At 45.1% G+C, this 24,077-nt stretch overlaps 1 protein-coding gene across 1 annotated transcript in view; it reads left to right on the plus strand.

The window, feature by feature from the left end:
• Window positions 1–268: 268 nt before the first annotated feature.
• Window positions 269–24,077, plus strand: part of RALA (RAS like proto-oncogene A) — a 92,288-nt gene continuing 68,479 nt past the window's right edge. The window contains exon 1 of the mRNA XM_077491674.1: window positions 269–761. The gene's annotated coding sequence lies outside the window, so the exon portion shown is untranslated. The remainder of the gene's footprint in view (window positions 762–24,077) is intronic.

Raw genomic sequence — 24,077 nt, forward strand, 5'->3', positions numbered from 1 at the left:
GCTCTCTGGGGACCCTGATTTAAGGGGGGCTCTCTGGGGATATATATACACACGTATATTACTGTATATACATGTGAATGCCCGCCCAAGCGTATGACTTTCTTTACTACGCTGCTATGGGCTTTGGCCCCAGATCTTTTGTAGATCTAGCAACGCCCCTGCCATGAATAATTCTAAGGACGTTGTCCTGGAAGTGAAAAGTTTGGAGTCCCCTGTTGCAGACATAGGTCAGTCCTATGGACCAGTCCCCCATCTCCTCCTCCTCCAGGAATGATCAGACTCCTTGGCTCTGGCAGGACTAGCAGTGAAGTTGCACACATAAAGCCTTGTTGATCGGTGACATAATAACCTGTCCGCCGAGTCCTCCCCACCGCCGTCCATATCCATACACACCGAGCAACCAGCAGGCGGGTCAGAGCTCTGAGCTCACTGCAAATAGCAACATCATCATCATCATCAGTAACCGCAACACCCTCCCCCTCCCTCTCCAGGACTCCTGTACAGACACACAGCTGCCTGATCTGGGCCCCCACAGGACACCATCCACAGCCCGAGTCCTTGGCCTCCGCATCGGATCTTCACCTCCATAGAGAATCGTACAGGCCAGCCAGAGGAGGAAGAGGAAATAGGAGGAGGGGAGGGGAGAGAGGAGGCAGGATCGGTGGGGGGAGAGCAGGGCCCCGATCGGGGTGTGGAGACAGGGAAGGAGGAACGATCGTGTGTGGGGGGGACACAGCAGACACTGGACCAGGAGCACAGAGGTGAGTGCTGCACGACTGTATGTGTGTGTGCCATCACTGACAACCAATGCCCGCTTCCTGTCTGCTATGTATAGGACGTACTCCATGGACTGATCGGGGCTGGGGAGACATTGCAGGGACAGGCTGGAGCCTCCATACCATGTGTCATCTCCATACACTGCCTGATGGGCATCTCTATACATATAGGATGTGTGTGCTAGGGAATGGGCACTACCAGGCAGAGATCTCTGTATGATCTCTATGTATGTAAGATCTATGTATGATCTCTATGTGTGTATGTATGTAAGATCTATGTATGTATGATCTGTATGCATGTGTATATATGTAAGCCCTATGTATGATATCTATGTGTATGTATGATCTCTTTGTATGTATGTAAGTCTCTATATAAGTAAGATCTATGTATGTATGATCTCTATGTATGTAAGATCTCTATGTAAGTAAGATCTATGTATGTATGTAAGATCTCTATGTAAGTAAGATCTATGTATGTATGTAAGATCTCTATGTAAGTAAGATCTATGTATGTATGTATGATCTCTATATAATTAAGATCTATGCATGTATGATCTCTATATAATTAAGATCTATGCATGTATGATCTCTATATAATTAAGATCTATGTATGTATGATCTCTATATAATTAAGATCTATGTATGTATGATCTCTATGTAATTAAGATCTATGTATGTTTGATCTCTATGTATGTATGTATGATGAGACAGCTCTAACTTCAGCACACATACATGTAATAAGTCTGGAGTGAAGAAGATGGGTGCAGGAGACCATAGCAACCACTATTTGGTTGCTATGGGCAACTGATCAACTTTTGTCTCTAGTTTTCTAAGGTTCACCATACACATTGCAATCTGACCATGCAACCTGCTATAGATTTAGCAAAACTATGTAAAGATCCACTTACTAGCTAATGGACCTCCTCAACCAATCAGGAGGGCCACTGCACTACATACTTGTTGGTAAATCAGATTTGAATGTGTGTGGTATGCTTAAGCAAACCATCTTGCACAGCTGATTTATATAGGAAAACTACTTTTTGAAGTGTAGACTGAATATCTATGTCAGCCATTTTCAATTGGGGTTCCGGGCAGAGGTTCCTTGAGCGTGGCGGTTTGACTTCCCATTTGATGGTGCTTGTATACTTCCCAGGTCGATTCTATTTAGAATAGATAGTGGCATGATCCCAATAATCTTTTTAGCTGTCTGTAAGGGTGATATTTTTCCTGCTGGCCACCTGTGTAAGGGGCATTTTTCTCATGGATACCAATAAATTGGGCGGGATTCCTCCAACTGACCACCAATGTACGGGGCATTCCTGCCACTCACTATAGAGGTGATGTTTTTCCCTCTGACCACCATAGTAAGGGTATAATTTTTCTCACTGACCAACCGTGTAGGAAGCAGTCTTCACACTGACCACCGATGTAGGGGGGCATCATTCCCACTGACCACCAATGTTAGCTTGACATTTTTCCCACTGACCACCAATGTAACGTTGACATTCTTCCCACTGTCCACCATTGTAGAGGGGACATTCTTCCCACTGTCCACCATTGTAGAGGGGACATTCTTCCCACTGTCCACCATTGTAAGGGGGACATTCTTCCCACTGTCCACCATTGTAAGGGGGACATTCTTCCCACTGTCCACCATTGTAAGGGGGACATTCTTCCCACTGTCCACCATTGTAAGGGGGACATTCTTCCCACTGTCCACCATTGTAAGGGGGACATTCTTCCCACTGTCCACCATTGTAAGGGGGACATTCTTCCACATTCTTCCCACTGTCCACCATTGTAGAGGGGACATTCTTCCCACTGTCCACCATTGTAGAGGGGACATTCTTCCCACTGTCCACCATTGTAGAGGGGACATTCTTCCTACTGTCCACCATTGTAGAGGGGACATTCTTCCCACTGTCCACCATTGTAAGGGGGACATTCTTCCCACTGTCCACCATTGTAGAGGGGACATTCTACCCACTGTCCACCATTGTAGAGGGGACATTCTTCCCACTGACCTCCAATAAATTGTTTTTAGCAGGGGTTCCTCTACACCTGAAAGTTCTTTCAAGGGTTCTTCTGGGGTCAAATCGTTGAGAATTGCTGCTCTATGCCTATAGCAAAGGGAGTATGCAATTAGAGGACCTCCAGCTGTTGCAGAACTACAATTCCCATGAGGCATAGCAAGATTCTGACAGCCACAAGCATGATACGCAGAGGCATGATGGGACTTGTAGTTTTGCAACAGCTGGAGGTCTGCTAATTGCATATCCCTGCTATAGTACATGCAATTAAAATGTAACTGTATATCCAGTTAACATTGCTTACACTTTCTATTAATAAAATATAATGGCATATGCTTTTATGTGTTATGCTTTTTATGTGCTTTTATATGTGTTGAATATAGAAACGCACAGTAAATGTAAGGAACATATTTCTTTCAATGATGCCATATAGTACCGCATTGCATCTGTGTTTTTTTTTTCATTGGTGTGAAATATTAGAGTGTGGATTTTCTGGGTCAGTATCTTGTATTTGAAATCTTGCAGGCCTTCTGGTGGGGTGTGGTGCAGCTTGATGTTTAGGGCTTTTCTCAAGTCATTATCTCCGTTGCACTTCTTTTTCCTCTGTGAATTCCATGATATTAAGTTTCGGTTACCACCCAAGGCATTTTGGGACAGTTGTAGTGCTTTGGCGAGATGTGAACAATCGGAAAGTTTGAGTGGGTGTCCTGTTGTTATAGATCAGCTCCCTAGCCATATTGTTTTTTTGCCTCTAATGATTCCTTTTACTGGAAGATTTATTTCTGTTCGATTGTTCTATTTATGTGTAAGCTTGGATGAGTAAATAGGAATTCTCCCAATGATGCAGAACCAGTGTGGAAATCAGTGGGAGTCATGCTTCATTTGTTATCTGTAGTATGTGACCTTCATATGTTGTGCTCAGGCTTCTATAATATTAGCAGCACAATAATGCTGTCTGCGTTTTTCTGCCTCAAAGGGATTTTGAATGGATTGCTCTGAATCTTCAAGCACTGAAATAGCGTACTGGATGTCATGGGAGTTTCTGTTTTTTCTGTGCCCCCATTTAGCTTCAGTATCGGGCTTGCCCTGTAAGCCATGGCAAGAAACATCTATAATATACAAAGTCGTTTAAAGTAAACCCCAAGGGCCAATTTACAACGGTCTGTCTTGGTGCGTTGCATTTATGCATTCATGTTAAATTTCATTGCATTAAAGCTGAACTCCGGAAAAAAAGAAAATTCCCTTGCATTGGGGCTCCCCTAGGAACTACAAGGGTTAAATGCTAACTTATACCTAGGGTTCTTGTAACAAGCACAAGTAAAAAAAATAAATAAAAAAATGATGGGATTTCCCCCCCCCCCAATTCCATTCACTTGTGGGGGGCAGTATCTGGAAGCCCCCTTATGCCTTGTACACATGGTCGGACATTTCGACAAAAAAAATCAGTCGGATTTTGTCCAAAACTTGTGTTGCATACACACGGTCGGACAAAGTTGACGGAAAATCTGATAGTTCGGAATGTGGTGACGTTCGTTGGGTACGACGGGACTACGTAGAGACTAGTAGCCAATAGCTTTGGTCTCGTAATTTGATCTGAGCTTGCATGGCACTTTGTCCCTTCGGAGTTCTCTACAAACTATCGGAAAAAGTCCGGATTTTTTTTGTCGGAAAATTTTAGATTCTGCTCTGAAATTATATCCGTCGGAAAAAGTCAGATAGAGCCCACACATAATCGGATTTTCCAACAATATAATCCGATCGGACCTTTTCCGTCGGAAAATTCAGACTGTGTGTACAGGGCATTATTGTTAAAGGGTGTTTCTAGATTTTGATAAGCCCCCCCAACCATTGGCCAAGGGTTGTGGGAGAAGAGACCCTTGTCCTCATCAACATCGGCAAAGGCTTCACTGCCCGTTTCCTACTGCGCATGCGCAAGTCGCGCAGCGCTTTGTGAATGGGGCGCGCTGTGTTCTGGGACACACAGTTCCCAGAACACAGCACGACCCATTACACAGAAGACGCCGCATGGAGGAGAGAAGACAGAAGATCACTGCGGAGGAGGAAGAGGCAGATTAGGACGATGTGCCTAGCAACAGGCATTTCTGGTAAGTTAAAAAAAAAAATGTCATAATTTTTTTTTCTGATTTTTTTTTTTTTTTCTAAATTTTAATGTATTTTTTTTTTTTCAGGGTGGCCCTCTACTTTAAAATTCATACCAGACCAGAAGGGCCTGGTATGGATTTTGGGAAACCCCCTTGCAAATTTTTTTTTTTTTTCAAACTGTCTTTTGTTTACAATCACCTGTCAGCTGGGAATCCTTAGCTGATAGCTGAATGAGCAGGGCAGGAAGGTGTCACTGGTTGTTAGTATGCTGGCGGGTCCCGGCTCCCTGACAACCAGCATCTCTAAACTGAAAATGTCTCATTTAGCAGTATTGGCAATACCACTGCTAAATGTATAACCCCCCTGCAGCTGGAGGTCCAGTCTGTGATAAAATAAGGTGTAAAAAAAAAAATGTATTAAATAACACAAAAAAATAATTAATGCATGCAGTATTTTTTATGCATTGCCTGCTCCTGAGGTAAATACTGCATGAGTTATAATACAAACATTCATCTGTTATTTGAGCCCTGGGTTACAAAACAGCAGAGCAATTAAAACTGAGATGGAGCATTGTCAACCCATAACAGGAAGTGCCTGAACCTTCATGGCGATATTCTTGGGTATTATTTTAGTACTAGCAAGTTGCAACTGATTTCTAAAGTTTGAAAGCAAATTTTTTTTAAATGTACCTTAAGGCCTCATGTACACTGCTGCTGGTAAACGCACGTTTAGGAGTAGTTGGGAGGTTTTTTTTCAACTCCCTCTGAACTCTGCTCTGTTATCTTATCAGTACATGTATACAGGGTCGTTTACAGTGGTTTCTAGGCAGTTGAGTTTAGAGGCATTTTTTGGAATGCAAAAAAATGCGTTCGGAAGCTGAGTTTACAGGCATTTCATGCGCTAGATGCTTCTAAACATGGCTAAATGCGGTAATTTGCGTTTAGCTGTGCCACGTTTACAGGCTTTTTTCATTTTTGGCTTTTTTTTTTAACACTTCCAGATGCTAAATGCTGCTTGTAAACACAGCAAAACGGACGTTCTAAACGTGGGTTACTATCTGTCAAGTTAAATCGTTCAGAAGAGGTTGTAAAAACGTCCCGTGTACATGAAGCCTAACATGTTGGGAAAGCCATTCTCAACTAGGGTTGCTCCTGAGGTATCTAGGGGTTCCTTGAGCTGGGCCTGATTGACCTCCCAACTGAAGGGGCCTGCTTGGATTCATATCCAACGTCGCTTAGTAGAATGACACCAGTGATGTTTTTAGCTGTCTGTAAGTGGGGCACTCTTCCCAACAGCCACCAAAGCAAGGGGCATTCTTCCTACCGACCCCTGATGAATTAATTTGGGCAGGGGTTTCCTACAACCTGAAAGGGTTTCTTTGGGGTAACAAAAAGAAGGCTGAGCTAGGGCACATGGGCATAGCAAAATGAAAATGCAGGATCTTTCTGAGGGAAACTGGCAGCAAGATCCTGCATTTTAGCTGTCCATATGCAGTACACATGTAATGTTTGTGTAATTTTTACATTCAGCCAGCAGTACAGCAAATGCGGGCCATATCTCTTGCCGTGGCCCGACAATATAAAAAATGTGTAGTCAGTGGCGTAAGCATAATGATAGGCCCCTGCAACCTAGAATCCTAGATTGCTAGGATGCAGACGGCCCCTACACCCTAGCGTGCATGGTTGCTAGGATGCAGACGGCCCCTACACCCTAGCGTGCATGGTTGCTAGGATGCAGACGGCCCCTACACCCTAGCGTGCATGGTTGCTAGGATGCAGACGGCCCCTACACCCTAGCGTGCATGGTTGCTAGGATGCAGGTGGCCCCTACACCCTAGCATGCATGGTTGCTAAGATGCAGGCGGCCTCATACACCCTAGCATGTATGATTGCTAGGATGCAGGCGGCCCCTGCACCCTAGCAAGCATGGGTTCTAGGATGCAGGCGGCCCCTACACCCTAGCATGCATGGTTGCTATGACACAAGAAGCCCCTACACTCTAGCTTACATGATTGGTAGGATTCAGGCAGCTCTTACCCCTAGCATCCTGGGTTGCTAGATGCTAGAACATAGGTGGTGGTTGCTAGGATGCAGACAGCTTCTAACACCTATCATCCTAGGTGGCTAGGATGCAGAAGGCCAATGCACCCTAGCGTATTTGGTTGCCAGGACACAAGTGACCCCCATTTGCCTAGCATCCTAGGTTGCTACAAAACTGTAGCATCATGTGTAACACCTGTGTGTGAACCCTATAGATTAGGAGATTTTTGTGATTGGGTTTACACCTACTTTAATCCATGGAAGCCTCAGCATCAGAAATCCCCTCTCACATGATCTGACTATAGTAAATTGAGATAATTGGTTGCTTGGGGATACTACCTTATTAAATTAGGTCACGTTTCATTTTATAATAGCCCCAAAATAAAGGTGGTTTTGTTCATGTAATCCTAATCGCCTGCATTAGGTCTCCATTGTTAGTTGGGTGATTCCTCTTGTTCACTCATGCACCTTGCTGCCTATCATTAAAGCTAAAATGTGCATGAATCAATAGAGCCTGTGGCAGTACCGCCAAATCATTGTTGATTGTAATTAAACAAGTACCTGTTTCTTGTCACGAAAAGAAAAACTCCAGAATTTCTCATTTGACCTACAGCCTGTACGTGGATCGATAATGAAAGTCCGCAAAGCTTCATCTTATTCGCTAAACTAAGGGAAAATTCTCTTGCAAAGTGAATAGCCTATTTGCATTTAGCAAATCAACCCCATTGCCTGTGTGAAACGAAAGAAGAGTGGGTGGTTAATGCAGTGCTTCTCAACTCCAGTCCTCAAGGCACCCCAACAGGTCATGTTTTCAGGCTTTCCATTATTTTGCACAGGTAATTTGATAAGTTTCACTGCGTTAGTAATTTTCACAGATGTTTCATCTGAGGGAAATCCTGAAAGCATGACCTGTCGGTGCGCCTTGAGGACTGGAGTTGAGAAACACTGGTTTAATGAAATAGATACTGCAGAGCATTGTCCAGTTAGACCCTGTCAGGTATATTTGCAGGAAAAAGGAAACGAGCAAGGCCCAAACGTAATGGGTGCCTGTGGTAAATGTATAACTATTTCAGATAGATATGAGCTTTCTAAGGCCTCATTCTCACATCTGCAATGGGCCAGTCAGCGGATTACTATAGCTGGAATCTCAGGGGTGTGCGAACAGCCGTGGCCGCTTAACTTGTACAAAGCACTAACAGGCAGACCGGAAGCACGGCTAGTGGTTACCTCTAGTTAGGGACAGATGATCGACCCTGGATGTGTGGATGCATGCAAGCACGATTCCAGGCATGTGAATCTTCTGATTCATTAAAAAGGATTGGCTGTCTGGCGCTACTGGGACATGTGAATGAGGCCTGAAGCTCATCACACGTTACAATCGGATTGTACAGTCTTCTTTAGATCTACAAACAAGTATGTACTGCCTAATGCAGGCCATAGACGGTCTGAATCTTGGCCGGTGTTCTGTCAAAATAGCCAATTCATTGAGATCTCCAATTATGTCACTTCCTGTTACTGTAAACCATCAGTAATTGGAAATGTCAACAACTTGCTGTTTTGACACAACACCAGCAACTGTATACACTCCGATACGCAAAGATTTTTGCCGTTTTGACAGAACAGCGGCTAACAACTAACAAGAGAAAAAATTTTGCGGCCTCGGAGGTGGCCATTTTCTTGGTTAGTATCAGAGTGGACTAACAATGTCCGCTCATAATATTGTGTACAGGAGTGTATACAGTTGCCGGTGCTGTGTCAGAACCGCAAGTCGTCGAAATCTCCAATTACTGATGGTTTACAGTAACCGGAAGTGACATAATTGGAGATCTCGATGAATTGGCTATTTTGACACCACACCGGCTCAGTCTCCAAAATCTCCAACCACGTCACTTCCGGTTTCTCTCCAGCAGCAAGTAATTTTAACGACTTGGCTGTTTTCACAGAACACCGGCAGCATATAGACTACAGTACATGACCAGTTGGCTGTTTTGACAGAACACCAGGTTAGGAGGAAAAAAAGTTGTCTATACGCTGCCTGTGTTCTATGGTTTAAGATCTTGGCGAGTTGGAGTTTTCGACAGAACACCGGCTGAGTTTTGAACCATGTATGGGAAGGCTGAATGTGCCCAAGTTGATCGATCAACTTGCATACAACCAGCCTGCCAGATTTTGCATGCGATTATCGCTAGCGGCTGGTATAGCTGCTACCACTAATCGCTATCTTCTCCCAACAATGATGGCACCCCCCTGGAAGAATACAATAGCTTGACGGGATCCCCCCGTCAACTCATGGTTTCAGGAAAGAAATTTGCTTTGTGTATTGCCTGCATAACGGATACAAATTATTGGATAATTTAGGCGGGTCCTCAGTAATGCATATTTTGGTGGATCTAAAGCTGATTATACAGAGATTGTATAATATAGTCTGATTGTAATGTTTATTGTGAGCCTAGGAGATTATAGTATAACTAAAGGCAGAACTTTTATTTTTTTATTTTTTTTGTGGAGAGGGATTGTTATACCTGTCAGGTTTTTCATAGCTGTCTGTATCCCTGTAAGCCCCCTTTCACGATTCTGGACTGCAAAATGGCATGACAAGTCATTCTCCATGATTTTGAATGACTCACTACTATTCATATTGGCACAACTTTAAGTCGTGCCGACTTCAGAGTAGTTCTTGCACTACTTTTTTCTGAAGTCGGATTCCGTATTAACTCATCTGACTTTGGAATGCGACATGTGCATAAAGGTGAACTCCACGCCAATTTTGTTTAAAGAAAAAAACGGCATGAGTTTCCCCTTCATGAGCATACCGGGCCCTGGTGTCTGGTATGGATTTTAAGGGGAAACCCATGCCGAAAATGCGCCATGCCCCCCCCCCCCAAAAATCTATACCAGACCCTTATCCGAGCACCAGCCTGGCTGGTCAGGAAAAGGGGTGCGGACGAGCGAGCGCCCCCCTCCTCAGCCGTACCAGGCTGCATGCCCTCAACATGGGGGGTGGGTGCTTTGGGGCGAGCCCAGCATAGTCTCCTCTATGCAGCAGGTCTAAGCAGATTTGCCTCGTTTACACCCACCTAAATCCAGTCCAATCTGCTAAAAACAAACAGATGGGGATCCGTTCCCTTTCCATCTAGCAGATCAGATGGTAGTTGAGTGTAAATGGAAATGTGGTCTGTGAGTAAGGGCCATATGTTCTTTAAAAACATTTTTTTACCATAACCATAAAATTTATATTTTAGTTCTATCCTAATTTGCCAAGTCAGCTCATAGGTTCTTATGTCTTGAGTAATCCCACATTGGCCTAGGATTTAGGGCCACAGAGATCTATTATCTTTAATGCAAACGCTACAAATTGTCTGCAGGCCAGAACTGTTGTCTTTAAAGGCATAATCCACCTAACCAAAAAACTGCCTATGCAGATAAGGGATGTCTGTAATTAAAAACACACCAACACGGCTTTGGCCAAAGTTGAATAATGCCCTGCTTTTTGTGAATGCCACAAAACATACCTCATGAAACCTGACTGGAAAACTCCTAGGACCTTGCTAGAAGATTCACACCTGGCACTGATCACTTTCACCATCACAGGAGCAAGCTTTTTCTCTGATTCAAACCCCTTCACATGCTCATTCTCAACCCTAAGGCCGGATTCACACTGCTGCGGGGGGAGATCCGGATGTGATTCGCACCGCACTGCAGTGCAAATCACATCCGATCTCCGTAGCGATGCGAGTTCAGCCATACAGATAGTATGGCTGAATTCGCATCGCTCCCGCAGCAAACTCGCACGGGACCCTTTTTTTGGTCCGCAACAGAATCGGATCGCATGGGTGTTCACACCATGCGATCCAATTCCTGTGCGAGTCGGCAGATCGCACTGCGATATGCGGACGGATCTGGGGGTGTCATTAACATATCATTGACACTCCCAGCCGTTCGCATAGGGCAGTGTGAACTGCCGGCGGGAGTAATGCGATGCGGGAAAACGCCGCGGATTCGCGGCGTTCCCGCATCGCTGTGGTGTGAACCCAGCCTAATGCAGTAAATCGGTGTTTGTGAGCTTGTGGGAGAACAGTAACGGCTAGTTGTCTCAGCAAGGTCCTGGGAGTTTTCCAGCCAGGCTTCATGAGGTACATAAATCGCCTACAAAGTCAAAGCTGCACAGTTTGTGTTCATCAACAGATGTCCCTTGTCTCATAGACCATTGTTTTGATAAAGGTGAACTGATACTTTACCAGCTTGCCTACTGGGCTCTTTCACCCCCCTTCCTGGCCAGGCCAATTTTCAGCTTTCAGCGCTGTCACACTTTGAATGACAATTGCGCGATCATGGAAGACTGTACCCAAATTACATTTTCATCATTATTTTCCACACAATTTTTTTTTTTCTGTGGCATTTAATCATTTAGACCCCTTTCACACCACACTGCCTATTTGTAGCGGCGTTTTACCGCTGGATTTGCGGCGCATTTCGGCCGCTAGCGGGGCGCTTTTACCCCCGCTAGTGCCCGAGAAAGGGTTAAAACCGCCGGCAATAGCGGCGTTTTGCCGGCGGTGTTACAGCGCTGCCCCATTGATTTTAATGGGGAGCAGCGGTAAACACACCGCTCCAAAGAAGCTGCTGGCAGGACTTTTCCCTGACGTCCTGCCAGCACACTGCTATAGTGTGAAAGCCCTCGGGCTTTCACATTACACACTATGGTGCAGCTTCTTTAGGGCGGATTGCAGGCGCTATTTCTAATGCTATAGCTCTTGCAAAACGCCCTGGTGTGAAAGGGGTCTTACTGTTTTTAAAAATTTTTGCTAAACAAATGAAAAAAGATGGAAAATTTTGAAAAAACAAACAAACTTTTTTTATAGTTTTGTTATAAAATTTAGCAAACAGGTAATTTTTGTTCTTCTTCATTGATGGGCACTGATTAGGCGGCATTGGTGGGCACTGATGAGGCGGCACTGGTGGGCACACTAATTGTCTCTGATAGGGGTCACTAATGGGTAACATTAGTGAGGAGGCACTGATTGGCAGCACTGTTGGGACTGCACTGATTATTAGTCTCTTTAATAAACGCCAGTTATCCGCTCTCTTCTTTAAGCTGTCAGCGCGAGGAAAAAAAAAAGCGGATAAACGGCGTGTGTTGGCATCTGTGATCATCTGTCATTGGATACAGCTGATCACGTGGTCTGCTGTGATGGGCTCTTTATCCCAATCTGTGATCAGCTGAGTCCGAAGGACTCTGCGATCACCGAGCACGCTGCCCATGCCCCGCCGGGTGGCGCATGGGAATCATGATCACGTGATTCTGGTTTGATATCTGCAGGATTAACTTCTTTAAGCGTATTTCTACTTTTGCACTCAAATAAAAAAAAAAAAAACCCACTATATGTTTATGTGTTCCCGTTCACAGTGCACACGTAAAAAAAAAAAAAAAAAGTCTCATCTGGGTTTCTTTGCCTATGCAACGTAAAGTACAGCTGCAAACATTAAAGTAAACCTATAGACAAAACCTCCTTTTTTTTTTTTTCATTTTGGATAGAGTAAAAGAGGGTTATAACCTCTGTCAGATTATTATTTTTGTCACCATCTGTGTCCTATTGTGGAGATTTACCTTAAAGCGGGATTCCGCTGCTTTTTTTTTTCTTACCTGTGTCACAGGTGGGCGATTGCTACCGCCGGTTAGCATCCACGATCGGCGTGTTTTTGACCCCCGGCGCGACGATTCTTTTGCTTCGGATAAGTTTTTAAAAAGTACTCAGGTGTTTTCCATTTTAAGTGTGGGCGTCTGAAGCCCACAGGCATTTACTTCCTCTATTTGATGATGGTCGGCTCCCAGCATGCTCCGCTCCATCTCGCGCATGCTCACTGATAGCAGTGAGCAGCGCTGTATAAGTTTCTTGTTACCATCACAACGGGCGGCGTCCCCGGAAGTTCCCGCCCTGTTGTCATGGCAACGAAAATGTAGTCTGGCTGTGGAATGGAGCTCTATGTTTGACAGGAAGCATGTTACCTCCACTCCACTTTTTTTTTAAATTAAACTTTATTGTAGCAAACAATAAATGACTGTAGCTGGAGCTCTGCTCTCCACAGGAAGCGTGTGTCCTCCACTCCACCTTTTTGTTTATTGAACTTTAATGTAACAAACATTCAATAGACATTAGAATCCACACGTGGAAGTGGAGGACACATGTTTCCTGTCACATCTGTGTTTCCTGATGGTATCTGGCTGCAGACTGGAGCTCATGTGACCTCTGTTCCGTCAGATTAGGCGACCTGTCAAATATTGAAATGGAAGTAACGTTCCGTCACAGCCATCTTGGTACACCCCGCACAGGGAGCCTTCCTTCTTCGTGTGCAATGGTGGTAATGGCAGATACAGCTGCCTGCCCACTTTAAAAATGGCAAATTCGGACACGCCCTCGTCACGTGACCGGCGTCCTCCCGAAATCTCACGAGATTTCGCAATTTCATTGTCCCCCGTGGATTCTTGGGAAATAGCTTAGAAATTTCCCAGGGACCATTGCGAGGATGATAACCACGCCTACTCCCACGGGAGGACAGCCCAGAAGTCAGCACAAACATCTGAAATATAAGGTAAGTAATGAATATTTTTTTTTTCAGGGTTAATTTAGGTAAGTATGCTATCATGTGCTTTTAATAATATGAAGTTAAATTTTTAGGTACAAAACCGCTTTAACTTCCTGTCCCGTAGCCAAACAGGAAGTGAGAGAAAATCCCTGCAAATTAAGGGTATTCCTTGCCCCCTGTTCACCCCTTTGATTATACAACAAAGGTGCTTTTTTTTGTGTATGTCTCTGATGTGCAGTCTTTCGTATCTGATTTTTCTTGTATGAAAACTGCACATTAAACAAAAATTGTTAGTTCTGTTTACGTCCAAGAAAAATTTTGGAGTTAGCCCCTGTGGAAATATTTGTTTGGAAAGTCTGAATCGGATATTGAAATTTTGTGTACACACTATATGAAAATCGAACTATCGTGCCTCATACGGAATTTTTCTTATAGTGTGTACCCTACTTTAACCACTTTCAGACCGGACCATTTTGCTGGTCAATGACCAGAGGTCTTTTTACAATTTGGCACTGCGCTACTTTAACTGGTAATTGCGCGGTCATGCAATGTTGTACCCAAACAAAATTTGCGTCCTTTTCTTCCCACAAATAGAGCTTTCTTTTGATGGTATTTGATTGCCTCTGCGATTTTTTTATTTTTTGCGATATAAACGTATTTTTTGAAAAAAAATGATATTTTCTACTTTTTGTTATTAGAAAAATCCAATAAACTCAATTTTAGTCATACATTTAGGCCAAAATGTATTCAGCCACATGTCTTTGGTAAAAAAAAAAGTCAATAACTGTATATTTATTGGTTTGCGCAAAAGTTGTCACATCTACAAACTAAGGTACGTTTTCTGGAATTTACGCAGCTTTTAGTTTACGACTGCCTATCTCATTTCTTGAGGTGCTAAAATGGCAGGGCAGTACAAAACCCCCCCAAAAGACCCCATTTTGGAAAGTAGACCCCCTAAGGAAATTGATAAGTGGCATGTTGAACCCATTGAATATTTTATTTTTTTGCCTCAAGCGATTGAATAATGACAAAAAGAAATTTATTTTTTTTTTTTTACACAAAGTTGTCACTAAATGATATATTGCTCACACATGCTATGGGCATATGTAAAATGACACCCCAAAATAAATTCTGCTGCTTCTCCTGAGTACGGGGATACCACATATGTGGGACTTTTTGGGAGCCTAGCCGCGTACGGGGCCCCGAAAACCAAGCACCGCCTTCAGGCTTTCTAAGGGCGTTACAGTTTTGAAGGCCATAAAATGCCAAGATGGCACAAACCCCCCCCCAAATGACCCCATTTTGCAAAGTAGACACCCCTAAATTTAGGGGTACACTAGTGAGACTAGGTAATAAATGGTGGGTGCCCTGAAACTATAAAAAATAACTAACCAAACCAGCGTCACCTGTAACAGTTATATGGTGATCACTGGTGAAAGGGTTAACTAGGGGGCAATCAGGGGGCTTTATGCGGTAGTATATGGGGGTCCCTGGCTCTATAAAAAGCTGTGGCGAACCTAAATACCTACCTGCCTAACTAGCGTCACCTGTGACACTAATACAGCGATCAGAAAAATGATCGCTTATTAGGCTGGGTTCACACTGGAGCGATGCGGGAACGCCACGAATCCTCGGCGGGTTCCCGCATCGAATGCCTCCCGGCGGCAGTTCACACTGCCCTATGCGAACTGCTGGGAGTGTCAGTGAAATGTTAATGACACCCCCAGATCAGTTCCCATATCGCAGTGCGATCTGCAAACTCGGATCGCATGGTGTGAACACCCATGTGATCCGATTCTGCTGCGGACCAAAAAAAGGGTCCCGTGCGAGTTTGCGGCGGGTGCGACACGAATTCAGCCATACTATCTGTATGGCTGAACTCGAATCGCACAGAGATCGGATGTGATTTGCACTGCAGTGCGGTGCGAATCACATCCATTCTCATAAACCGCTGCAATGTGAACCCAGCCTTAGTGACACTGGCGACGGGGGGCGATCACGGGGTTAAACCTTTATTGGGGGGGTTAGGGGGGTACCTTAGAACTAAAGGGGGCTAACCCTAACTGCCCTAACAGTTATTACAGTCACAAATGACACCCGCCGGGTGATCAGGGGGTTAAACCTTTATTAGGTAATAAATGGCAGGTGCCCTGAAACTATAAAAAAATAACTAACCAACCAGCGTCACCTGTAACAGTTATATGGTGATCACTGGTGAAAGGGTTAACTAGGGGGCAATCAGGGGGCTTTATGCGGTAGTATATGGGGGTCCCTGGCGCTATAAAAAGCTGCGGCGAACCTAAATACCTACCTGCCTAACTAGCGTCACCTGTGACACTAATACAGCGATCAGAAAAATTATCGCTTATTAGGCTGGGTTCACACTGGAGCGATGCGGGAACGCCACGAATCCGCGGCGGGTTCCCGCATCGCATGCCTCCCGGCGGCAGTTCACACTGTCCTATGCGAACTGCTGGGAGTGTCAGTGAAATGTTAATGACACCCCCAGATCAGTTCGCATATCGCAGTGCGATCTGCAAACTCGGATCGCATGGTGTGAACACCCATGCGATCCGATTCTGCTGCGGACCAAAAAAAGGGTCCTGTGCGAATTTGCGGCGGGTGCGGCGCAAATTCAGCCATACTATCTGTATGGCTGAACTCGAATCGCACAGAGATCGGATGTGATTTGCACTGCAGTGCGGTGCGAATCACATTCGTTCTCATAAACCGCTGCAATGTGAACCCAGCCTTAGTGACACTGGCGACGGGGGGTGATCACGGGGTTAAACCTTTATTGGGGGGGTTAGGGGGGTACATTAGAACTAAAGGGGGCTAACCCTAACTGCCCTAACAGTTATTACAGTCACAAATGACACCAATGCAAAAAAAAAAAAAAAATGCAATTGGTGTCACTGTGACTGGGGGGGCAGGGGTAATTGGGGGGGTGATCGGGGGGTGAAGGGGGGGTGTGAGTGTGCCTGGCATGTTCTACTGTACGTGTAGTGTGTTGGTGCAACTCACCGATCCTCTCTCCTCGGTGCCGGAACGAAAAATACCGACACGGAGGAGAGATTACATCACTTCCTCTCCTGTGTTTACATTACAGGAGAGGAAGTGATGTCACGGAGCATTTCTATTCGTCGGGAGCGATCGCGAGGGGGTAGCCATGAATGAATGGCCGCCCCCTCATCCCGGATCGCTCCTGAACGAATACCGACCGCCGCAGGCACCGGGGGGGGGGCCCGATCGGGCCCCCCACCCGCGGGAAGGCAGGGACGTATATATACGCCCATATGCCTGCCCGTGCCATTCTGTCTACGTATATCGTCGTGCGGCGGTCGGCAAGTGGTTAAGATAGACTTCTTATTTTATAGGGCGCGTATTCTTTTAATGCTTTGCCCTTTATCTATATAAGGTTGAAGAGACATGGTTCAGGAAATCTATGTCTGGAGAACAGCTATGTATTGGTATACTGTATACTTGCAGGAGATATCATTAGGCCTAGGGCCAGAAGATATGCAAAATGAGAAGGCTTTTTAGTGTTGTAAGGCAAGTAGCACAGCATCCACTTCCTGCATAGTGGTAATGATACTTTTACAATTCATTTAAAGAGGAAGTAAACTCTCCCACTCTGATGCATCTTTTCATTTAGTCCATTATAATAAGTAATTATCAGACTATAGCCACTGTAATCCAGCCCAAATCGCATATTACTTACTGTTTAAAGAAACTTTAAAAAACTTGCTTCCAGGGGTTAGGCAGCACCATCTTAAATATTGTTGGAGTGTATTTCCGCCCTTGCATTGAGCACTTCCTGTACTGTTAACCAAGCCTCCTTCTCAATCCAACGTTTTTATGGCAACCCTGCTTCCCTGTTCATAGCTCACTTGTTTATTTCATAGTATTTACTTGTGCTGATTACCTAGTGTTTGCCTGTATGAGTCCTATCAGCTTCAGCTGATAAGACTGCAGTACTGCTGTCACATTCCCTGCTTTACACTGTATGTGAGGTCACATGGTGTGTAGAATGAAGCTCTGAGTGATTAGCAGCCTTCTGGGAGTTCAGTGCTGTGCCGTAGCAAGTCCTGATAACAGATGGATAAGACATAGAGAGTGTGCTGTAAATCGGGGGAGATCTGGGCATGCTCAGTGACGTCATTCTAAAGAACAAAAAGGATTACAACAATACTAAGCAAATAAGGAGATATCTACAAGCAATGTTCATTAGGGTTTTTTATGCTGATTCACATGGGACAAAGTTGTAGGGGAGGGTTTACAACCACTTTAACCAAGTCCTGGAAGTATTACTGTCTTAAGCCCCATACACACTATCAGAATTTCTGCTGATTTTTGTCTTCAGATTTACCAAAACCATGTAGTGCCAGGGCCTGCCTGATTGCATACAAATTGAAACTCCTAAGGTTTGACCTCATATTATATGGTTTTGGTAAATCTGAAGGAAAAAATCAGCAGAAAATCTGATGGTTTGTATGGGGCTTTATATGGACTTAAATCACCAGCGTTCAGAACTATGATGTACCTGGTACATCCATATAGTTGTGAACTGTTGAACAATTGTTAGTAAATCTTCAAAGTGCAAGACAAAGGAGGATGATGTGCTTTTAGGACAGGGCTCGACAAACCCCAGGCGCCAGGTCGCCCATGCGACCAGAAATCGCAACCTGGCGCCTAAGCTGCCACCAGCCCTCTCACTATTTATGCCCCAGACATGCAGCGCATGAACACTGACTGCCGTCCCCCTCCCTCCTCCACACTCAGCGGCGCCGCGCTAAGTGTGTGAAACTGACAAGCAACGGAGAGAGGAGGATCTGTCAGATTTCAGCCTGATGTCGGGGGGGGGGGGGTGCCGGCCAGGGTGGGCAGGACCCAGCAGCTATCAAACACCAGCCAATGGGATCTGGGCGGGCCGCTACGTGTATGTGGCCCGCCCCTTTTCTTAAGCAGCCCAATCGTTGGCTGGTGTTTGATAGCTGCTGAGGCCCCGCCCACCCCGACATCAGGCTGAAATTTGACATATCCGCCTCTCTGTTACTTGTCAGTTTCACACCCCGGATGGGTCCCGCCCATTCCGACATTAAGCTCAATTCTGACAGCTCCTCTGTTACATTTCAGTAACGGAGTGCTCTGTGTGAAACCTGCCAGTGCCACCTGCCAGTGCCACCTGCCACCGCCAATCAGTGCCACCGCCAATCAGTGCCACCGCCAATCAGTGCCACCTGCCACCGCCAATCAGTGCCAGCGCCAACCAGTGCCACCTGCCACCGCCAATCAGTGCCACCACCAATCAGTGCCACCTGCTAGGGCCAACCAGTGCCACCGCCAATCAATGCCACCTGCCACCACCAACCAGTGCCACTGCCAATCAGTGCCACCTGCCAGTGCCACCGTCAGTCAGTGCCACCTGCCAGTGCCGAGTGTCACCGTTAATCAGTGCCATCTGCCACCGCTAATCAGTGCCACCGCTAATCAGTGCCACCGCCAATCAGTGCCACCTGCCAGTGTCAGTGCCACCTGCCACCACAAATCAGTGCCACCTGCTAGTGCCAACCAGTGCCACCGCCAATCAATACCACCTGCAACCACCACCCAGTGCCACCGCCAATCAGTGCCACCTGCCAGTGCCACCTGTCACCGCCAGTCAGTGCCACCTGCCACCACCTACCAGTGCCACCACCAACCAGTGCCACCTGCCAGTGCCATCGCCAATCAGTGCCAACTAGTGCCACTGCCAACCAGTGCCACCTGCCAACACCAACCAGTGCCACTGCCAATCAGTGCCATCTGCCAGTGACAACTAGTGCCATCGCCAACCAGGGCCACCTGCCATCACCAACCAGGGCCACCTGCCATCACCAACCAGGGCCACCTGCCACGTCCAAGCCAGTGCCAATAGTGCCATCTGTCAGTTCCAAACCAGTGCCACCTGCCAGTTCTAACCAGTGTCACCTGCCGGTGCCATCTGGCAGTTCCACGTGCCTGCCAGTGGCAACCAGTGCCACCTGCCAGTGCCAGCCAGTTCCATCTGTTGCCAGCCTTACTCTTTCTGGTCAGCCCATAACCCTGATGTAACAGTGTTTCAATGGAGTTATTGACTGGGTGCTCCATTGTAAGTTAGGGATAGGGGGTGAAAATGTGAGTGGCCTTACCCCGGGAGCTGAAAAAAAAAAACTGGCTCCTAACTTTAACTGGCTCCTAAATTCAAAGCAAATTTGTCAACCCCTGTTTCAGGAGGTTGGATGCACAGCTAAGTTAATGGCGCTCAATGTGCAGGACTGAAGATGTTATTTATTATGAACAGCCAATACCAGGGAAATGTATCCTGAAGTGCAATCAAAGTAGGAGCTGGTGGTGGCTAGCTGGAATGAGATTTACCCACTTTGTGGTGGTAGAAGGCCCCCCCAAAGTGTGTTCCAAGCCAAGTGGCCTGGTCCCCCAAGCCACATGGATCCCAGACATACGGCCTAGCCTGAACCACAGAATACACAGAGTCCTGCAAAGGAATGTGCTCCATGTGTGAAGAAGGGTTGGTATGGAAGCAGATCGGCCGATAGATAACATGGGGGGCACAGATGGCAATAAAAACTGACTGTTGTTCTAACGCATCTAAAACTAAAAAAAAGGTTTTGTCTTTTAGTTATAATTTAAAGTTAAAGAATATGTTTTTGAAAGGCTTACAGTGCATCCGGAAAGTATTCACAGCGCTTTACTTTACTCTTTCCACATTTTGTTAGGTTATAGCCTTATTCCAAAATGGATTCAATTCATTATTGTCTTCACAATTCTATAAACAATACCCCGTAATGACTACGCAAAAGAAGTTTGTTTGAAATCTTTGCAAATTTATGAAAAAAACAAAACAAACCACATGTACATAAGTGTTCACAGCCTTTGCTCAGTACTTTGTTGAAGCACCTTTGGTACCAATTACAGCCTCAAGTCTTTTGAGTATGATGCTACAAGCTTGGCACACGCAGTTTCTCCCATTCTTATTTGCAGGATCTCTCAAGCTCCATCAGGTTGGATGGGGAGCGTCGCTGCACAGTCATTTTCAGATCTCTCCAGAGATGTTCAATCTGGTTCAAGTCTGGGCTCTGGCTGGGCCACTCAAGGACACCACCATGCTTCACTGTATGATGGTATTGGTCAGGTGATGAGCGGTGCCTGGTTTCCTCCAGACATGACGCTTGCCACTTAGGCCAAAGAGTTCAATCTTTGTTTCATCAGACCAGAGAATTTTCTTTCTCAAGGTCTGAGAGTCCTTAAGGTGCCTTTGGCAAACTCCGTGGGGGGCCTGCCATATGCCTTTTACTGAGGAATGCCTTCCATCTGGCCACTCTACCATACAGGCCTGATTGTTGGAGTGCTGCAGAGATGGTGGTTCTTCTGGAAGATCCTCCTCTCTCCACAGAGAAACACTGGAGCTCTGTCAGACGGACCATTGGATTCTTGGTCACCTCCCTGACTAAGGCACTTCTCCCCCCGATCTCTGTTTGGCCAGGTGGCCTTCCATTTATGGATAATGGAGGCCACTGTGCTCATTGGGACCTGCAATCCTGCAGAAATTTACCCTTGTACCCTTCCCCAGATCTGTGCCTTGATACAATCCTGTCTCAGAGGTCTACAGACAATTCTTTGGACTTCATGGCTTGGTTTGTGCTCTGACATGCACTGTTAACTGTGGGACCTTATATAGACAGGTGTGTGCCTTTCCAAATCATGTCTAATCAACTGAATTTACCACAGGTGGACTCCAAGTTGTAGAAACATCTAAAGCGGGGATCTGCAATTACCGGACCTCCAGCTGTTGCAAAACTACAAGTCCCATTATGCCTCTGCCTCTGGGCGTCATGCTTGTGGCTGTCAGTCTTGCTATGCCTCATGGGACTTGTAGTTCTGCAACAGCTGGAGGTCCGCTAATTGCATATCCCTGATCTAAAGGATGATTAGTGGAAACGGGATGCATCCAAGCTCAATGTTGAGTGTCATGGCAAAGTCTGCGCACTCTTATGTACATGTCTTTTTATTTTTAATACATTTGAAATCTTTGCAAACAAACTTTCACAATGTCATAATGGGGTAGAGCTGCACTATTAATCGTTAAGAATCAAAATCGCGATCTTTTTCCCTTTCCAATCTTCAAAACAGCATGTCACCATCTTTCTAACAAGTGCAGAGAGTTCTCACAGCTGGAAAAAAAAAAAATCCATGCAGCCTGCCAAGCTTTATTACAACATAGAAACAAAGTATCTTTTCATTCTTTTATGAAAGGAAAGAACTCTGGTGTTTAGATGAGGGAAGTTTAACCATTTAAAAACCAAACCTTTTCTGACATTTGTTGCTTACAAGTAAAAATTATTATTTTCTGCTAGAAAATTACTTGGAGCACCCAAACATGATATTTTTTTTTATCGGAGACCCTAGAGAATAAAATGGTGGTTGTTGCAATATTTTATGTCACACCGTATTTGCGCAGCGTTTTTTCTTTTTTTTTTTTTTTTTAATACACTTTTAATTCATTTAAAAAAAAAAAAAACGAAACAGTCAAGTTAGCCAATTTTTTTTTTGTATAACGTGAAAGAAAATGTTACACCGCGAGAATCGTGATCTTTATTCTAAGCAAAAAAAACAATTGTGATTCTCATTTTAGCCAGAATTGTACAGCTCTATTATGGGGTTATGTTTGTAACATTTTTAGGAAAATAATGAATGTAATCCATAGTGGAATAAGACTGTAACATAACAAAATGTGGAAAAAGTGAAGCGCTATGAATACTTTCCGGATGCACTATACAAGGAACACAGCTTACCTGACCAGGCTTCTGTTTTTCATCTAGGCATGTCTATAGTGCCAAACGTTTCTTAGGAATGCTAATTGCTAGAACTTTTCAAACTGCAGCCTTGGCCATTGTAATTCTCTTACTGTACCATACAGAGGAAGATAGGACGTTGCACAGAATAGTCATGTGACCAGAGCTAACAGACCTATTCAAGCCTGGCTATTGTATTCCTACAGCCGGGGGGGCGCTAGCTGTCAAAATACCCCCATCAAATCATTCTCTGCAGCTATTACCTTTTTGTACCACCACCTCCTCCCTTTAGAATGTAAGCCCTCCTGTACCTTTTTTGTATTGTGTTGTGGCCCCCCCCCCCCCATACATTTTAAAGCGCTGCACAAACTGTTGGCGCTATATAAATCGTGTATAATAATAATACTACCCAAACGGTGCCTGTTTCTGATTTGATGTAGGGGCTGTTTAGCTGTTTTTTCATTTGGCTCATTTGATTTACTTTTATTTTTTTAATTGAATAGGGCTAAAACGATTAATCGATATTATCGATAATAATCGATAATGAAAATCGTTGACAACGATTTTCATTATCGATTAGTTGGTCCGCACCATGTGATCCGCGGAGCGGGCCACGGCCTTAGGAAAGACCGCGGCTTCGGCCTAGCTTCGGAGCTGGCGGCCATCTTGGTACACCCGGCGGCGGCGAGCTGTGCGCTGACGTCACCCGCAGCGTGGCGTTCAGCCTGTCAGCCCAAGTGAATGAATTCTGGAGGAGTCACGGAGTTCTTCTGTCCCCGCACATCCCCCGTCCCCCGAGCCGCTGTCACCATGAAGGGGTGAGAAAAACCGAGACACCGGAGGGGGGGAGGGGAGCACTGAGAGGAGGTGGGGCAGTGACACCATGTGAGAGGGGAGGAATGTGTCATCTATACTGAGGGGGGGGACACGTGTGTGTGTGTGTGTGTGTGTGTGTGTGTGTGTGTGCGCGTGCGTGCGTATATATATATATTTATTTCTCCCCCCCCCCCCTTTTTTTTTTTTATCCGATTAATCGAAAAAATTGTCGGCCGATTAATCGATTATGAAAATAATCGTTAGTTGCAGCCCTAAAATTGAAGTATATCAGTTGGGTAGGTGCCGATAGGGCCACCCACTGATTGCATTTCGGTTATTTCATCAGGAGTGGTTTTCCCTCCATGTATTTCCAGCTTGATACAGCCTTGAGTGGCTGACAGATACATATGGCAAAATTTTTCACATCAGCTTATCTGATGAAGATGACCCAGCGGCTGTGAAATACATTAGTGTTAGGTTATACTTTATATTTGCTCTAGAGATATTGTTTTTTGTCGTTTAATTCAACAGTTGGACTGAAATGACCTGACAGTTAACTGCATGCTCACTAGATTGTTGACTTCTTATTACATTTATCTGTTTTTTTACCTTCCAAATGCCACTGCAGGTTTATTCTGGTCACAGTCACACAGCCATTTCATATACATGCCCATTTATTTTAAACACTGTCACCTCAGGCTCCATAAATAACGTGGCTTAAATCGGCCTTTGAAAAAAAAAAAATAAATTTTTTTTAAATGAATTTCTATTTACCCCTTATCATTTAATTATATCCTGAACGTGCCAGAAGTGCATGGATTTAGGCCTACTCACAATGGCTCTTACAAATAAAGGATTTCTACTAAATCTGAAAATGAAGACCATTCAATTTCATGG

The sequence above is a fragment of the Lithobates pipiens genome, unplaced genomic scaffold, assembly GCF_037356315.1.
Source record: "Lithobates pipiens isolate NorthernLeopardFrog02 unplaced genomic scaffold, aLitPip1_a1.2 Scaffold_19, whole genome shotgun sequence".
Classification (NCBI taxonomy): Eukaryota; Metazoa; Chordata; class Amphibia; order Anura; family Ranidae; genus Lithobates; species Lithobates pipiens.